The following is a 15959-nucleotide window of genomic DNA, read 5'->3' on the forward strand; positions in this document are numbered from 1 at the left end:
TTGCTGGGAGTTCGAGAGCACTTCAATATTTATTGAGCTCTTTTTGTATATTAGACACAACTGCTGGCAACATAATTTATATAGATTATCTCACTAATCCCATGGGAAGCTAGGTGGTAGATATTACTGGTGTGTTTTCAGGTTCAGAGACATAAACAGAGGCCACGATCCCTCAGCCTGTAGGCAGTGGAACCAAGTTTGACTGTGTAACTCCAATATCCCCTAAATATGTTGTTTCATAAAATAAATAGCTGTTTCAGTTCAAAGACTTATGAAATCAGAGCTCTGTTGCAGGAATCTTTTTTTTTTTTTGTATTTTTTAAATTGGAGTTCGATTTGCCAAAATATAGTATAACACTCATTGATCACCCATTAAGTGCTCCCCTTAGTGCCCAACACCCAGACACCCCATCCCTCTGCCCACCTCCCCTTCTACTACCCCTTGTTCGTTTCCCAGAATTAGGAGTCTCTCATGTTCTGTTATCCTCTCTGATATTTCCCACTCATTTTCTCTCCCTTTCCCTCCAATCCCTTACACCATCCTTTATGTTCCCCAAATAAATGAAACCATATAATGATTGTCCTCCTCCGATTGACTTACTTCACTCAGCATAATATATTCCAGTTCCATCCACGTTGAAGCAAATGGTGGGTATTCCTTGTTTTTAATGGCTGAGTAATATTCCACTGTATACATAGACCACATCTTCTTTATCCATTCATCTTTCGATGGACACCAAGGCTCCTTCCACAGTTTGACTATTGTGGACATTGCTGCTATAAACATCGGGGTGCTGGTGTCTCAGTTTTTCACTGCATCTGGATCTTTGGGGTAAATCCCCAGTAGTGCAATTGCTGGGTCATACGGTAGATCTATTTTTAGCATTTTGAGGAAACTCCAGAGTTTTCCACATCGCCTATAGCAGTTCACATTCCCACCAACAGTGCAGTCCACATCCTCTCCAACATTTTTTGCCTGTCTTGTTAATTTTGCCCATTCTCACTGGTTTGACGTGGTATCTCATTGTGGATTTGATTTTTATGTCCTTGATGGCAAGTGATGTAGAGCATTTTCTCATGTATTTGTTGGCCATGTCTATGTCTTCATTGGTCATTTGCAAATATCTTCTCCCATTCTGTAGGCTGTCTTTTAGTTTTTTTGACTGTTTCCTTTGCTGTGCAGAAGCTTTTTATCTTAAGTCCCAATAATTCATTTTTGCTTAGGTTTCCCTTGCCTTCATAGATGTATCTTGCAAGAAGTTGCTGTGCCCAAGTTCAAAAAGGGAGTTGCTTATGTTCTACTCTAGGATTTTGATGGATTCTTGTCTCACATTTAGATATTTCATCTGTTTTGAGTTTATCTTTGTGTATGGTGTAAGAGAATGGCCTAGTTTCATTCTTCTGCATGTGACTGTCCAATTTTCCCAGCACCATTTATTGAAGAGACTGTCCTTTTCCCAGTGGATACTCTTTCCCGCTTCGTCGAATATTAGTTGACCATACAGCTGAGGACTCATTTCTGGGTTCTCTATTCTGTTCCATTGATCTGTGTGTCTGTTTTTGTGCCAGTATCACACTGTCTTGATGATCACAGTTTTGTAGTACAACTTGAAATCCGTCATTGCCCTCATACACTGTTGGTGGGAATGTGAACTGGTGCAGCCACTCTGGAAAACTGTGTGGAGGTTCCTCAAACAGTTAAAAATAGACCTGCCCTACGACCCAGCAATTGCACTGCTGGGGATTTACCCCAAAGATACAGATGCAGTGAAACGCCGGGACACCTGCACCCCGATGTTTATAGCAGCAATGACCACGATAGCCAAACTGTGGAAGGAGCCTCGGTGTCCAACGAAAGATGAATGGATAAAGAAGACGTGGTTTATGTATACAATGGAATATTACTCAGCTATTAGAAATGACAAATACCCACCATTTGCTTCAACGTGGATGGAACTGGAGGGTATTATGCTGAGTGAAGTAAGTCAGTCGGAGAAGGACAAACATTATATGTTCTCATTCATTTGGGGAATATAAATAATAGTGAAAGGGAAAATAAGGGAAGGGAGAAGAAATGTGTGGGAAATATCAGAAAGGGAGACAGAACGTAAAGACTGCTAACTCTGGGAAACGAACTAGGGGTGGTAGAAGGGGAGGAGGGCGGGGGGTGGGAGTGAATGGGTGACGGGCACTGGGTGTTATTCTGTATGTTAGTAAATTGAACACCAATAAAAAAAAATAAAAAAAAATAAAAAAAATAAAAAAAAAAAAAAGGAAATCTGGTACACTGTCTGGTGGGAATGCAAGCTGGTGCAGCCACAGAGGAACACAGTATGGAGGTTCTGCAAAAAATTAGAAATAAAACTACCATATGATTCAGTAATTGCACTCCTATTTAGCCAAATAACATGAAAACACTATTTCAAAAGGATATATGCACTCCTATGTTATATTTTACATCTTGACTATAAAAGTAAAGTTCCTTCCCTTCATTTTCTAGATGTTGTTCAAATACCCCATCACCCAGTGCCTTGGCTGCACCAGCCGCATATCGAATGATTCTATAGCACACTTCTACCAGGTATAGTAAAAGTGGTGGTGGCTGGTCAAAACAATCTTTGGGTAGGAATTTAAGGAATCCAATGTACCATCATCTATTTTTAACTGGGGTTCTTTGTGTGCATGTGTGTGTGAGAGAGAGAGAGAAAGAGAGAGAGAAGTGTTGGTAATTAGCTCATTAAAGCAAGACTGAGATCCAAATGAAACACTCAGTGAGCCTTGCAACATTGCAGTTTATTCTTTTTAAAATATCTTTTCTGGGATCCCTGGGTGGCGCAGCGGTTTGGCGCCTGCCTTTGGCCCGGGGCGTGATCCTGGAGACCCGGGATCGAATCCCACGTCGGGCTCCCGGTGCATGGAGCCTGCTTCTCCCTCTGCCTGTGTCTCTGCCTCTCTCTCTCTCTCTCTCTGTGACTATCATGAATAAATAAATAAAATCTTTAAAAAAAATAAAATAAAATAAAATATCTTTTCTTATGAAAAGATGAATATACAAGAAAATGCATAAGATGTAAATGTATAGATTAATGAATTATTGAAAATAAAACTGTGCCACCACTCACCTGAGTCACAAAAGTAGAATATTGCCCACACCCCAGAGATCTCTTCGTGGCTCTCTATCTCCTCTAAAGGAATTTACTGTCTTGACTTTTATGGTGTTTTATTTCCTCATTTTCCCTTAAAGCTTAAGGAAATTTCCCTATACAAACTATTATATTTTACTTGCCTTTGAACTTTATATATGTAATCATATACCATTCTGCAGTATCAGCATTATGTTTTTAAGATATGTCTGTGTTGTTACATGTTGCTATAGTTAATTTTCATTGCTGTGTAATATCCCATTGTATGAAAAAATGGCATGTTTTAATCAGTTCTACCATCAATGGACACTTGGAAAGTTTTCATTGGGGGACTTTAGTGATTAATGCTGCATTGAATTCTTGCATGTGTACTCTGGTATATATAAACATGCATTTCTGTAGCATTTTTCTGGAAGAGGAATTGCTAGTTCACACTGACACTACATTTTACCGTGTGATTCTCAAAGTATTGAATCAGTCTGTGCTCCCACTAGCAAAGTAGGAGAATTCCCATTGTTCCAAACATTGCTAATATTTGTTATTGTCATAGTTTTTAATTCTGGTCAATCTGAAAGATGCAGAGTGTTACCTTACTATATAGTTTTATTTTTACATTTCCCAATATTTTCGAGTTAATTTTAGCCAAATGGATAGCTACTCTTTGAAACTTATGGGCATTTATGTATCTTTTAAAGAGTCTCAGATTAAAATAAGTACTTCAAAATTCAGAGTAACATATCTTAAATGTAGAATTAAAATATTAAGGATTCTGTGACTACACTTATGAAGCTAACTCTGAAACACAACTTGATTTTATTCATAAAGCCTCAAGCTGGTTGGATTCTGTTTCCATCTGTATTTCAAAGATCATGTTAGGCTACTTTTTGAAACATTCCCCAGTTGATTATCTCTCTCCAAGCTCAGTAAAAATCTGACCAAAGCATACCTAATTACTTCATCAGAGACTCTCCCCATTTTATCTACTTTGGATAAAGCAGCAGAAGAATGAGGAAGATACCCTCAGTGAAACCATCCCTCCCGTCCCTGATTCTGACTCTGTACGTAACAGGACAGGGTGACAAGGATAAGAAGGTGAACCAGACGTCTGCTACCTCTCTTATCCTCAAGAGCTCACCTGGCTCAGTCCCAGGCCACCTGGTACTCAGACCTTAATCACTTTTCCCATGTCCTTCAGGGAACCCATCATTATTTTGTGTTTTTTTTTATTAGTTACAGAAAATGTTATGAGGAAGAATGAAGAAGAGGATTTGATCATACAATGTACCTACTACAAATGTTCATGGCTGACTTTTCTGCTCTCCCTGAAATTTCTTCTCTCGGGGCCACTGTCTGCAACTCTTCTCTCTTTTCCCACACTCATCTCAGTCTTCTTTGATGTCCTAAGCAATTCATTTCCACCCTGTAACTTGCATTCTCTTCTCAGAAATACAAAAGCCCTTCAAAGCACATGACCCTACTCTTCATAGGCGACGGTGCAGTTCTGTTATCATCCCAACATGCTCTTGAGGCCTTAACCCCCACCACATTATGGTTTATTAAATACCCCTCTTAGCCATAGAGAATGTGAAGGCAAGGTCTGATAAAAAAAAAAGTCTTTGCCAACATTTTATGTCAACTTCCAATTTTGACCCAAACCTCTGATCCAAACCCATTAGCCTCACCACCACCACCACCCCTTGTCAGAAGAATTAACATGAACTGACAGAAAGTGAGTGACCACTTGGCTTGGCTTTGACCACCAGCAAATTGCCCAATAGGCAAGTAAGAATGTGAGTAAGCAGAAGCGCAAATGATCCAGATGACAAGGCTCTGAGTTCTTAGCACTCTGGGCCTGGGGCAGAGCACCCAAGGCTTGACCACAAGTTCTATTGTCACTTCACTTTCCTTTAAGTCTCAAGTTTCCTACCCTGAAGTACTGCACTACTGGTGGGGAGGCTCTGCTGCCAGAAGAGCAAGAGGAATGGAGAAGACGGACAGGTCTTCTGCTCTATGAGGGCTACAGACAGTAGGTAGATGGTCCTTTCTGGGTCAATCGGGATGTGCTTAGCCACTGAGCCCAGTAGATGAGCTGAAGCATGTGTGTGCAGAGGTCCCACTCTGCTCACAGCATTGCCTGAAGCCAATACAAGGCTTCAGAATTTTAGGCTAGTTTGCTGCAAATCAGTGTGCATGAAGACAATTCATAGTTCATCAATTTGTCAAGAGACTAATGTACTGAAAACTTTTAGACAAAACTTTGAAAGAGGTCTAAGAACATGGTGCTACTGTCCTTGTGATTATTAGCTCTAGGGAGCCCAGGAGGGGTGGTGGGATGAGAGGCTCTCTCCAGTAACATGAAGGCCACCTGCAAGTCCTGCTCACTTACCCATCCCTTCCTAGGGTGGTAACCACAGGCAATCAGGAGCTGGCCCCAGAGGTTCATTTCTGGGTGTTTATATGGACAGCACATAGGTGTGATTGTTGAACAGTAGCTGGAGTAGAGGAGGGAGCAGAGACTTTCTGAGTATACCAAACACACACACACACACACACACACACACACACACAAACACACACAAACGAGTGTGGCTCTCAAAGGCATCACTCAGCCAGGTGGCAAGACATTCAGAGTATTATGCATGTCTTGAAACACAAAAACGTTATCAATGACAGTACATTTCTTCCAACACATTCTCAAGACATTTCTGTTGCTGGACAGAGCCACTTACCCCAACTCTGTTATTCCTGTAGCTGACAGGGGGATGACTGCCATCTTGGGAGCTATAGAAAAATAGCTATTTTAGTCTCAATTCATATACCTGTCTGACTTTTTGTGCAAAAAAAAATTATTTTAAATAATCAGTTAATTGGTCTTAGGCTTCCACGCCTAAGAAATATTAAGACTCTAGGTTTGTCCTTGTATGGTTCATAGTTTATATTTGGACAAGGAGGAGGGTGGATGTGAACTATAATACACCCATAACCCAGGTCCCTTTGCATCAACTATTTGCAGCAACAGGATACTCCCTTATACTCCCTCATAGCTACTTTCATAGCTACTGACTCACTCTATTTCCTACATGCCTGCACTGTAAGCAGCAACATAGCAAAGGGGAAAGAGCTTTCCCTCTCAGAAACTCAGAACCTGGTTCAAATCTCAGCTTGCCAATTACAGGCTTCATTGCCAATAACAGTCTCTGCTCCCTCCTCCATTATAGGCTTCAAGGCGACAGGCATAGTATTGAACCTTCCAGAGTCTCTGCTTCTCTGTTTCCAAAATGAAAATATAATCCAGTCTTGCTGGGTTGTGATAAGGGAAATGAGATGAAGTATATAAAGCTCTGGCTAAATTTCCAACTCCTTGTATATGCTTACCTTGCAGTTACTCTTGTTTCCAAGTAAGTATTGTGCTAGATGCTAGGATAGTAGACATGAATGGGGCAATCTTTATTCTCAGGATGCTTGTTATCCACTGAGAGAAACAGATAAGTATAAGATAAGTGTCATAATTACCCCCCCTTTTATAGAGGAGTAGATCTAGGGGGATTAATTGGCACATGGCTGGAGTCAAGACTCAAATCCCGGGCTGACTTAGTTTTAGAAAGCATGATATTTTAGCGTCCTTATTCCTACCGTAAAGGAGGAATAAAGTTCATCAGGAAGAGAAATGAGGGTAGGGTAGTTCCCTAGTAGAGGGGACAACACAATCTGAGTACTCTCAACACATTTTCAAGTAGTTGAGACAGGGTTCCTATCACTGTTTAACAGCCTGAGTAAATGTTAAATGGCTTCATGGCCTTCCTCAAGCAAACCAACACATGTCTTACATACAGTGGGCACTCCACACCTCACATTACATACCGACAGCCCCAGGCTCACCTATTTGCTGCCATTTGTTGGCCCCTCCAGCTGGACCCAGTAGCCCCTAGGAACTTGCCCAGGCTTAGCCCATGTCCAGTTCAGTGACTATCTGCTGACCAGAGTTGGGTCAATGCCCTGAGCCTAGAATCTGGACCTTCTCACTTCCCCACTAGGACTCTTTGCACAGCATTAAATGACATAGATGAGTGAGGATGCTGTGTGTGCTTCCTGATGCTTTGTAATCAGCCTGGACTCTTTGACCAAACCCATTCTCTTTTGTTAATAGGGAATAAGTTGTGGTACTTCCCAGGGAATGAAGATCAAGCGGGGTTCCCTGGAGAAAGCCATCCCCCCTTCGACATCCAAGTTTGGTCCTGAAGGCATTTGGTGGGAGCATTTAGGGATTAGCTGGGATTGGACAATTGTGTGACACCCACCCCACCCCCAACCCTAGTCATCGTCCTTCCTCCTCTCTTCCTATTTCCCCTGGATTTCTTGAGGCAGCTTCAGTTGATAACTGCAGTATCCTGGGCATGAATACTGCTCAGTCGGGAAGCCTGAAGCCTCACACACAACAGATGGGATCAGAGCACCTGGAGGGAGCCCTGGCAGCTCTCTCCATCAGCTGGTGCTCCTAGATTTTCCTGATCTTGAAGCTTGAAGACACACCTTGTCATATCTGTACATCATCAAACAAATAGACTCATAACTTGTGTTTCACCATTTTCTGATTTCAGAGACTTCCTACAGTTTTAATCTTTTTTCTGATAGAGCTCCTCCCCACATTTATTCTCACTGGTGTCACACAAGTAGGTAATGTTTGGGTGAGGGAGGTGTGCTAGGGTGGCCCTGCAGGGTGGGATTCACAGGCCCCTTGCTCCAGATCATTGACGACAAGGGAAATAGCCTGCCACTCAACACTGAAGGCTACATTGGCATCAGTATGAAACCCACAAAGCCCACTGGGCTCTTCATGGGTTATGATGTAAGTGGTAATCCTCACCTCCCCCCTCCAGGCCCCCCAAATCCCTTCAGGGAGCTATATGGGTGCTAAGGGGGGTGGATTCAACTCTGTGTCATGAGCCTTCTACACACCTCCCTTCGTTCACTCCAACTCAACAAAGCCTCTTCTAATTAATCTCTAAGTAAGCTCATAGTGTGTGTGTTCCCAGATCCTTTCCTGTCCTAAGCCATCTGGCATTTAAGTGCTGATAGGGTGGAAAGAAGCCTGGCTTCAGAAGCACCAGACTTGTTTCCAATGATTTCTTGAGCTTGAGTGTACAAGAACCTTTGACTGGCTTCAAATCCTACAGTCCCACTCACCAACAGGGTGTGTGCAAATCTCTTAACCTCGCTGAGCCTCCAGGATGCACCATTGTCCCCACTTCACAGAGGAAGAAAGAGTCCATTGGAAGTTTTGTTTGTCTTCCCCTGTGTGGGGGTGGGCAGTCTAGGATTTCCAAACCCTATATAAGAAATCCAGGGATTACATAAAACTGTGATAGGCTCTAAGGAAACCTGAAACTCTTGACCAAGCAAATTCTCAGCTTCCAAATTTGGTCAGGGGCAGATCTTGAAATTGATATCAGACCCATCTCCTTTCTCTGCAGGAACAGCCATTGGTATCACTGTTGTCCTCACTCTATGGTCATGGTGCTGCTCCTTTTGTGATATTATTGCCCAAAAGCAAATATACAGGCCCTAGCCTTAATTCACAGTAGCACAATTTTAAGCTTGGATAAAAGAGAAAATAAACACAGAGTAACATTTATATAGATCAGTAGTTCTCAACTCTGCCTGTATGTTAGAATCATTTGAGGAGATTAAAAACAAATAATTCTTGATTCCAACCACAGAGATTCTGGTTAAATTAAACTGGAATGTTTCAGAGCAATGGCATTTTTTTAGATTGCAAATATATTATTTTACAAAGATGTCCTCATCTATGCCCACCACACCTAAATACATATATATCCCATTTCACATGCTCTCATGATTATAATATGTTCTCCCTCTTCCACTGAGATTTGTTTGCTTTTTTCCTTTCTTTTACTGATGTAAAACATATAAAATCTACTCTTTTCACCATTTTTAAGCATAGAGATTGGTGGCATTGAGTAAATGCCATTACCACCATGCATCTACAGAAATTTTTTCCATCCCCAACAGAAACTCTGTGCCCGTTAAACAATAACTGCCCCACTCCTCCTTGTATCCCCAGCATTTGGTAACCTTTAATATACTTTTTGGCTTTAAGAATTTGCCTATTTTAGGTACCTCTATTAAGCAAAATTGTACATTTGTCATTTTGGGTCTGGCTTATCTCAGCACATGTTTTCAAGGTTCATCCATGTTATAGCATGTGACCAAATGTCATTTTCTAAAGGCCGAATGGTATTATATGGGTGTACCATATTTTGTCTATCCATTAATTTCTTAATAGACATTTAGATTATTTCCACCTTTTCACTACTGTGAATAATGCTGCAATGAATACTGGTTTGCAAGTATCTATTTGAGTTTCTGCTTTTACTTCTATTGAATATATACCCAAAAATGAAATTCTTATATGATAATTATATATTTAGCTTTTTGAGGAACCGCCAAATGTTTTCTACAGTGGATGCATCATTTCGTATTTCTATCAGCAATGCACAAATACTCTAGTTTCTCCATATCCTTGCTACTCCTTATTATTTTCAGATTTGTTTCTTTTTTGTGTGTATAAAAATCATTCTAATGGGTGAGAAATGGTATCTCATTGTGGTTGATTTGCATCTCCCTAATGACTAGTGATGTTGAGCATCTTTTCATGTGCTTATTGGCCATTTGTGTATCTTCTCTGGAGAATTTTCTATTCAAGTCTTTGCCTATTTTCTAAATTGGATTGTTTTGTTATTGATTTGTAAGAGTTCTTTGTATATTCTGGATATGAGTCTCTTATCAGATATATGATTTGCAAATATTTTCTCCCATTCACTACATTGCCTTTTTACTCTTTTGAAGTGTCCTTTCATGTGAAATTTTTAAAATTTGATGAGGAACATTTTATCTATTTTCTCCTTTTCTTTCTTGTGCTGTGGGTGTCATAGTCAATAATTGCCAAATCCAAATTCATGAAAATTTCCTCCTATGTTTTCTTCTAAGAGTTTCAGAATTTTACCTCTCATGTTTAGGTTTTTTATTCATTTTGTGTATATAGTATAAGGTAACAAATGTTCATTTGCATCTGAACATCCAAGCTTCACAGTGCCATTTGTTGAAAAGATTGAGTTTTCCTACTGAATGGTCTTGGCATTCTCATCTAAAATCTATTGACAATATATGTGAATGCTTCCTTATGGGTTCTCTATTCTATTCCAATCATTTTTGTGTCTTTTTTTTATGCCAGTGTCACACTGTTTTGATTACTGTAATTTTGCAGTAAATTTAAAAACCAGGAATGAGGGGCACCTGGGTAGCTCAGTGGTTGAGCATCTGCCTTTGCTTCAGGTCATGATCCTGAGGTCCTAGGATTCAGTCACACGTCAGGCTCCCCAGAGGGAGCCTGCTTCTCCCTCTGCCTATGTCTCTGCCTCTCTCATTATGTCTCCCATCGAATAAATAAATAAAATATTTTTTTAAAAAATCAAGAATGCAAGCTCTTCAACTTTCTTCTCCCTTTCAAAGATTGTCTTAGCTATTTAGAATCCCTCAAGATTGCATATGATTTCTCATTCATTTGGAGAATATAAATAATAGTGAAAGGGAATAGAATGGAAGGGAGAAGAAATGGGTAGGAAATATCAGAAAGGGAGACAAAACATAAAGACTCCTAACTCTGGGAAATGAACTAGGGGTGGTGGAAGGGGAGGAGGGCGGGGGGTGGGGGTGATGGTGACGGGCACTGAGGGGAGTACTTGACGGGATGAGCACTGGGTGTTATTCTGTATGTTGGCAAATTGAACAGCATTAAAAAAATAAATTTATTACTTAAAAAAAGAATTTTAGGATGAGTGTTTCTATAACATTGAGATTTTGATAGGTATTGTACTGAATCTGTAGATAGCTTTGGGTAATATTGTCATCTTAATAATTTTAAGTTTCCAAGCAATACAGTAAATCTTTCCATTCATTGATGGATGGAGCTTTTCACTTTCTTGACTAAATTTATTCTTAGTTTTATATTCTTTTTGATGCTATTCTAAATAGAAGAGTTTTCTTAATTTCTTTGGGCTATATATAATATCTTCTGGTTTTTAGTTCTTTGTTCATTTTTTCCATTAGTTTTTGATCACATTAAACATATTTGACTTATTATTTTTCCTTCTAAGTTTTTATTTAAATTCCAGTTATTTACCATACGCTGAAATATTAATTTCAGGAGTAGAATTTAGTGATTCATCACTTACATACAACAGCCAGTGCTCATCAAAACAGGTACCCTCCTTAATCCGCATCACCTATTTCACCTGTTCGCTGGCTTCACCACCCCCCAACCTCACCCCTCCTCTCTGGTAACAATCACTTTGTTCTCTACAGTTAAGAGTCCATTTCTTAGTTTTCCTTTCTTTATTCCCTCCATGTTTAGGTTTTTTTCTTAAATTCCACATTTGTTTCTTGAACTCTAGAAATCAGATTCTCCCACTTTCCTAGGGGTTGAGGTTGCTGGCATTTTGTTATTGTTTTGGTTTTGGTTTTGGACTGTTGAAGGCTATAGTAGTCCTTTGTTGTGGTACTTTTGCAAACTCTTTAAAGAGTGTTGTTTGTCATGTGTGATCACTGAAGTTTATGATCCCTTAGTTCATCTTCAGTTAATGTTTTGACAGAGATTTCCTTGAGTGGCAGGAGCTCAAATGAACAGAGTAAAACATCACCAACCAAAAAAGAGAGAAAACAACCACTGTGCAGACCAGCTCAGGGTTGGAACACAACTTCACCACTTAGCTGGACCTGCTCTGAACCTAGGGATCAGCCTGAGATGAAAGCTTAAGGTCTTCTCAGGACTTTGCTGAGCATGCATCTTGCCCAAGCAGGTTCATGGCTGCCTAAATTCCCTCATGTACATAACTGTCTTGAATATCCTAATTTCAAAAAAAGAAAAATCTCACCCCAGCACTTCCCTCAGATCTTGAAGGTCTATTATATATCTCCACCCATAATCTCTTACCTCAGGTGCCTTCACTTTTGTAGTCTGCCCAGTAACTTCTATAAGCAGCGCCTGCTGCTTTTTTTCCATGTGTGTTCTGAGTTATAGAAAATGAGTACCTTATAACTGTCCTTCAAGCAGCTCCCAGATAGGTTAAAACAAGTGCACATAATAACCATTATTTTACTTTAAAACATCTGTTTTTTTTTTAAAGTTGATTTGGTATCACAAGAGGGACAGTATCATTTTCCAAAAACAGAAGGCAATTATAACCGTAACTATAATGCAAATAAACAATTCTTCTTGAATTCTAGCTAACGCCATGCTGAGTGTAGAGCCTTACACGGGGCTCGATCTCACAACCCTGAGATCATGACCTGAGCCAAAATCAAGAGTCATCTGCCCGGCCAACTGAGCCACGCAGATACTCTGCAAACATACAATGATCTTAAAATAAACAGTTTAATTAGACAAATAAAAGCCCTATAGGTTTCCAGAAGGATCAGATGAGGTAGTATTTTGGGAAGGAAATTCACTGAACAAAAGTTTATTGACACCTCTCATTTGTCCAGGCACTATGTGAATGCTAAGCTGAGTACAATAAATAAAATAAACAAGGCCTGTGTCTAATGGAAAGTTTATTTTTTTTTAATTTATTTTTTATTGGTGTTCAATTTACTAACATACAGAATAACCCGCAGTGCCCGTCACCCATTCACTCCCACCCCCCGCCCTCCTCCCCTTCTACCACCCCTAGTTCGTTTCCCAGAGTTAGCAGTCTTTACGTTCTGTCTCCCTTTCTGATATTTCCCACACATTTCTTCTCCCTTCCCTTATATTCCCTTTCACTATTATTTATATTCCCCAAATGAATGAGAACATATAATGTTTGTCCTTCTAGAGTACCACACAAAAGTGAGTTAGTGCTTTAGAAAACTATCCTTAAAATTGGCTCAGTATTGTCCACTAATTGACAAGTAGTGTTAATTGGGTACTTGGATGTAATGAAAATAGACTCAAAGAGATTACAAAACTTGCCCAGGTGCCACATGGAGCCAAGGGCAGGATCCAAACCCAGATCTGAGCACCAGATTGTGGCTCATCATCTCTAAACTCATTGCCTTCAACAAAGGAGTGGTGTTCTCTTTGCAGGAAAATCCAGTAAAGACAGCTGAAATAGAGTGTGGGGACTTTTACAACTCTGGAGATAGAGCAACTATGGATGAAGAGGGCTACCAAAAAAAAAAAAAAAAAAAAGAAGAGGGCTACCTGTGGTTCCTGGGGAGGAACGATGACTTCATCAAAGCCTCTACGTAGGTGTGGCTGACCTGAACTAGGAGGATTCACCCTCATTTGCCTCATAGAATCTAGCTTGTCCCAACATTCAACCATGCGTGGTGATGAGACTGTCAGGCTAACTCTGAACAGAGCTCTGTCTCAGGGCCCTTTTCTAGGGATATCTGTGCACCTCCCCCCAACTCTGCATCCAGAAAAATCAATCAAAATGTAGCTCAAGATGGTCTGAAAGAGGTACCATAATAAGACATTATGCAATTTGAAGGATTTAGACAGAAGACTTTACTTAGGCCCCATTGGCTAAGGAAGCTTACTCTATGTTTAGCTCCTCTAATGGGACACAACACAACGTTGAAAAAAATAATAGCAACACAGAAACCTTTATGGGGCACTAACCATGGGAAAGCATGCTCTGCAGTGCCTTATACAACCCACTTCTCAATGCTAGAAGATAGATGCAATTTTTCCCATTGATAGATGAGGAGCTGAAATGCTGACTGTGAAGAAAGTTCCCTAAAGTTTCAAAGAGTACTGGGTACAACCCAGATTTATCAACGTTGTCTGTTTCCACGTCAGTTGTCCCTAAATGTTACGTGATTTAGAAAGAAAATTAAAAATTATACATTGCACCAGAGTAACAAGTTCCCTTGGATATTTCAGGGAAATTGAATTTGTTTACTTTTAAAATTTCTAAAACATGCTAAAATAATGGGGAACAGCATGCAGAATTTGCATGACTGTTTAAGATAAAGGTTAAGGCTCCACTAGGTTTCATGCCAAGGGTGGCTGCTTGAGCCAAGTCCCTGAGCTCAGAGAGGACTAAACATTCACCTGACCAAAAGCAGTGAGGTGAGAAACTCTGGGTAGTCTGTGAGGGTTGTATTTCTCAGGGCGGGGTGCCCATTCTTCATGTGTGGGGCCCATGACAAAGCCAGGCGACAGATATCTGGCTCCCTGTGACACTTATCCTGCATGCCAAGGGAGGATGTGACCCTCCAAAACATGAGACTTGAGGGTATGGGTTACCAGGCCCTGGCACCTGCTCAGAAACCCAGAAGGAACCATTGACCCTCCAGGTACTGCATCCGGCCCGCAGAGGTGGAGAATGCCCTGGCTGAACAGCCAGCAGTGGCTCAATCAGCTGTGGTGAGCAGCCCGGACCTGATTCGAAGGGAGGTAAGAAGGAGGACACAGAGGTCATCGTGTCTGTGTGTGGGTCCTGGAGGACACGTGTAGGGGAACCTTCCAAGAGGTCTCATCTCCCCTGCCTTGCACCTAGGGTGGAGGGAGGGCCCAGGCGGTGTGCATATGCATTTACACTGTGTGGTCACCAGAGGACAGTGTGGCCTCAACTGTGTATGACAGAAACTGATGCTTGAGAATGTGGCTTGCTGCTGGGGCTGCTGCTGCCAACCTCCTGTTTACTGAGCCCTTCTTACCTGCCAGCTCATCTCTCCCTCACAGTAACCTAATTAATTAAGGGCTCCGATACCCTATTTTAGACATAAACAAGCATAAGGAGATTAAATAACTTGCCTGATCACAAAGCTATTAAGTGGTGGAGCTGGAATGGGAATCTGAGCTGTCTGGCTCCAGAGCATGTACTCATGCATTCAACTACTGTGTGCTGAATTCCTACTGTTTACAAGGGCCTGTGCCCTGTAGTAGGAACATAAATAACACAAAAATAATTACCAACATTTATTTAATGCCCACAGAATTCTGCCTACAATAATAGTAAAAATGGTGCTGATAATGATAGGAATAAAAATAAATTTAAACTAGTTTCATGTTTTATATGAATTATCTCAATGAATCTTTTTTAAATATTTATTTATTTGAGAGAGAGAGAGAGACAGAGCGCACAAGCAAGGAGAGGGAGTGCAGGCTCCCCACTGAGCAGGGAGCCCGACTTGTGGGGTGGGGTGGCACTCATTCCCAGGACCCCTGGATCATGACCTGAGCTGAAGGCAGATGCTTAACCAACTGAGCCACCCAGATGCCCCAATCTCAATGGATCTTGACATACATGCTCTGAGGAATGAAGCTGTCTGTTCCCACATCACAGAGAAGGAAATGGAGGGCCAGAGAGGTGAAATAATTTTCCAAGGCAAAGAGTAGAAATTGGAAGCATGGAAAACTGGTCCTGTTATTTTCCAGAGGTTCAGCTGTCAAGTTGTTTTTCCATTTATTTCATAAACATTTACTTTTTAAACTACACACTTGGTTGTCACTCCTGCTGAGCCTCCACTCTGGTTCTCCACTGCAGGTGGTAAAGGCATTTATCGTCCTGGTGCCAGATTTCCTGTTGCATGACCAGGACCAGCTCATCAAGGAGCTGCAGCAGCACGTGAAGTCAGTAACAGCCCCGTATTAAGTACCCCAGGAAGGTGAGTGAGGGCAGAGGGATGGGATCTGGTCCCCTCCACTGGGCCCTGGGACTCTGCTGCCCCAGATCCATAAGGTGGCTGGGCAGAGCTTATGTAGCCAAGGAATGAGCATTTTTTCTACCGGATTCAACTTAGGGGTTG

The sequence above is a fragment of the Canis aureus genome, chromosome 8, assembly GCF_053574225.1.
Source record: "Canis aureus isolate CA01 chromosome 8, VMU_Caureus_v.1.0, whole genome shotgun sequence".
Classification (NCBI taxonomy): Eukaryota; Metazoa; Chordata; class Mammalia; order Carnivora; family Canidae; genus Canis; species Canis aureus.